The following is a 4,054-nucleotide window of genomic DNA, read 5'->3' on the forward strand; positions in this document are numbered from 1 at the left end:
TAGGAAGAGGGAAGGAAGGAAGGAAGGAAGGAAGGAAGGAAGGAAGGAAGGAAGGAAGGGAGGGAGGGAGAGAAAGCTGAGCTGAACATGGTGACTCATGCTTAAAATTCCAGCACTTAAAATACTGAGACAGGAGGATTGCTTTTAGTTGGAGGCAAGCCTGGGCTACTTAATAAGGGTCAAGCTGTCTAGACCTCTTCCCCTGCCTGCCCCTCCCTCCACACAAAAAAAGGAACGAAAGAGAGAACAGGAGCAAACACCCAGAATTCCACTCCCTAAAAGCTTCCCCTTGAGGAGTTCGTGAAGGCACACGCGCTCATCTATAGATGTCTCCTTTAGACTTGGCAGCCAGCCTGCATCTTTCAGGCCTGTCCCCATCTATTTTTGGTCCTATACTCACGAGCCAATGCTTATTTTGATAACTGCATTTCTGCTTTCCAGCTTTGGCAGACAAATCATCGCCCTGGGCCTCCTTGCGGTCACGAACATCAACTCACCTCCCGCCAGAAGCAGCCGCCTCCCTCCATGGGCTGCGGTTTGTCCTGTGCAATTAATTGTCTGGCGAGGGAGCCTCGCAGGGCAGCCGTCTCTCTGAAGAGAAAAACCTACAAATGCGCCATGCGAAAGCCCCTTTCCCAACCCAGGAGCTTTATATGAATTGTAGGAGGGTGGGATTCGCTTTCTGTGAGGAATTAAACAGGACAAAGCTACGGTGAAAGGTTCTCCCAAGTTCTCCAGGTCCCTCCAGCTGTATCCCAGGTAACAGGACCCCAGGGAGCCTTCCGCAGGCTACACAAGAGTAACCCAAAGTCTCCACTCAGATCATGCTTAAGAAACTTCCAAGGTACATTGGAAGAACATGTCTGTCTTCTCAGCACCCTGGAGGCTGAAGCAGGAGGATCCTGAGTTCTAGGCCAGCCTGGGCTTCACAGCAACTCTCTGTTTTAAAACAGCAGAGTCTGGGCCCATAGCTCAGTTGGCAGAAGGGTTGCCTAGCATGTAGGAAGCCATCTCCTACCCAGGGTGTCCTCTAATTCCACCACTTGGGAGGTAGAAGTGAAAGACCAGACACTCATAATTAGAGACCAACAAGGAAGGAAGAAAGAAAGGAAGGAAAGAAGGAAGGAAGGAAAGAAGGAAGGAAGGAAGGAAAGAAGGAAGGAAAGAAGGAAGGAAGGAAAGAAGGAAGGAAGGAAGGAAAGAAGGAAGGAAGGAAAGAAAGAAGGAAGGAAGGAAGGAAGGAAGAAAAGAAGGAAGGAAGGAAGAAAGAAAAGGAAGAAGGAAGGAAAGAAGGAAGGAAGGAAGGAAAGAAGGAAGGAAGGAAAGAAGGAAGGAAGGAAGGAAGGAAGGAAGAAAAGAAGGAAGGAAGGAAGGAAGAAAAGGAAGAAGGAAAGAAAGAAGGAAGGAAGGAAGGAAAGAAGGAAGGAAGAAAAGAAGGAAGGAAGGAAGGAAGAAAAGGAAGAAGGAAGGAGAGAGATGACTGGGGAGACAGTGTAAGGACTTACTAGACTTACTACCCAACTTGAGTGTCAGGAAGCACCAACTACCACTGTGCTCTGACCTCCATATACATATTGTAGCACATGGTTTCAACAAAGAAACAGATAAACACAATAAAAATTTAAAAATACACCAGGTGGTAGTGGCATGGACCTTTAATTCCAGCACCGGAAAGCAGAGGCAGGTGGATCTCTGTGAGTTCGAGGCCAGCCTGGTCTACGGAGCTAGTTCTAGGCTAGCCAAGGCTACACAAAGAAAAACTGTCTTGCCGGGCGTGGTGGCACACGCCTTTAATCCCAGCACTGGGGAGGCAAAGGCAGGCAGATTTCTGAGTTCGAGGCCAGCCTGGTCTACAGAGTGAGTTCCAGGACAGCCAGGGCTATACAGAGAAACCCTGTCTCAAAACAAACAAACAAACAAACAAACAAACAAAAAACTGTCTTGAAATACAAAAACAACAATAACAATAATTTAAAAATAACAATAGCAAGGTGGAAGCACCCATCCACCTGTTGCCTCTATGTAATGTCCATATGGCCCAACACACATGCACATGGCATGCCTGTGTATGCACACACACACACACACACACACACAAAGCATGCTCACATAGCTGCATGCCCCAGCACACACACACACACACACACACACACACACACACACACACACACACCTGTGCATGGACAAACAACACACAAAACACACAAAAGAAGGGAGGAAAGAGCACGTCACCGTTCCTGTGGCGCTGGCCTCGGTGGGTTCCACGGCCTGCCAAATCCAGATGTTCCAGTCTGGATGGCTGCACCGCCGAGCCCACCGCTCCCTTCTCCCAGCCAGCAATCTTTCGGCCACGAGTGCTAGCAGAGGGCAGCCAAGGGGGTGGGGGAGCACACGGACGGACGTAGCGATACCGTTTAGCTCCATCTAATCTGGGCAACGGCTGTAGATTTTCTTTGCTTAGTGGTCAAAGAGGGAGATAGGGGTGGGGTGAGGGAAGAGGGAGAGAAACCCTTTCTTGCTGGAGCTGGCTGCCAAGAGCAGCCCACACCTGGGTACCAGATGTGCCTGTGTGGAGGGCCGTGGCTGACCCGGTGGCCACACAGAACCACAGAGTAGCTCTACCAAGCCGAACGGGACCCATGAGACCAGCCTGGAGGTGGATGGTGGCGGCCTGGTTCCTCTCTGCCGCCATCTCCGTTTCCTCTCCCGGAGCTTCCGGGCGTGCTGAAGACTTTCTGGTGGTCCCCAGTGTCAGGCAGAGCCCGCGGCTCTGGTCCCACAGAGCTTTCACCCGTGGACCAGGAGGTTACTTAGCCATGCAAGCCTGGCTGTCCTGCTGGCAATTTCTCATGGGGAACCTTGCAGCCTTGAGCGTTAGCGAAGGCAGCCAGGTGCCGATAGGAAAGCGATGGTTTTCTCAAACATGGGGAGAGGAGCTGAGAATAGTGAGAGAGACCTGTTAATCTTGGTACTTAGCAGAGGCCTGCCTGGGATGCAGAGCAACTTCAAGGCCTGTGAGACCCTGTCTCGAAATAAACCGTAAAAAGAAGTCTACAAACAATCTGTAGGGGAGGTGTGGGGGGCGTGGCTTGATGGTAGAGCCCCTGCCTAGAATCCCCCAGTGAGGGTCTGGGGCGTGGCTCAGTGGTAGAGCCCCTGCCTAGAATCCCCCAGTGAGGGTCTGGGGCGTGGCTCAGTGGTAGAGCCCCTGCCTAGAATCCCCCAGTGAGGGGCTGGGGTGAGGCTCAGTGGTAGAGCATTTACCTAGCATGAATGGGATCTGAGGTCTACCACTAACATCAGTAGAGAAACAAATAAAGAAAACCTAGAACATCAGGGAATGGGTGTTGTGTATCTGTCCTACACAGGCATCAGGGTGACCTCTATATGGGCAGATCCACCTCTAGTGCCAGCATCAGAGGATCCAGCCAGGCGATGGGCTCCAAGACTGGATTTAAAGTATGGTGAGAAACTAGGGCCCATCAGCCTGCCTCACACATATCACCCGGAAGGAAGGAAGCACAGAGAGTGGGGTTTACCTGAGGAGAACCTGCCTCCTGAGGGGAGGCGTTCCCTCATGAAAGTCCCCTGCTATGGGGTTGGTCTTTGCCCCTCTTCCAGGCCTCTGTGATGTAATAGTTTCTTCTTTGCTGGATTGGGAAGTGTCTAGCAGAGTAAATCCCTCATGCGTACCTCCGGCATGTCTGAAAGCATCGCCATTGAGTGGGAACATTCGGTTGTGTGAGAGAACCTTTCTGAATGAGGGTGGCGCCATCCCATAACATGCAAGCCAATGGGATAAAGGCGGAAGCTCCCTAGAAATGGCTGGCTCTCTCAGCTTCCTGGCCTCTAGGAGGTGGGCAGCTCTGTCTCTCAGCGTGCTCCCAGTCCTGCCATAACCCAGAAACAATGGAGGGGAGTGACCACAGGCTGAGACATCTAAAACCATGAGCCCAAAGGATTGTTTTCTTCTTTCCATTGTTTTCTCTGGCATTTCATCATAGCAGTGGGTAGGTTAACGCGTGGGAAAGCCAGATGAGCCTCAAGCTAAGGC

At 51.4% G+C, this 4,054-nt stretch overlaps 1 pseudogene; it reads right to left on the minus strand.

The window, feature by feature from the left end:
• The window catches only part of LOC110313190, a 21,725-nt pseudogene extending 19,033 nt beyond the window's left edge, over nucleotides 1-2,692 (minus strand).
• Nucleotides 2,693-4,054: the final 1,362 nt, after the last annotated feature.

This window comes from Mus pahari, chromosome 23, assembly GCF_900095145.1.
Source record: "Mus pahari chromosome 23, PAHARI_EIJ_v1.1, whole genome shotgun sequence".
NCBI lineage: Eukaryota > Metazoa > Chordata > Mammalia > Rodentia > Muridae > Mus > Mus pahari.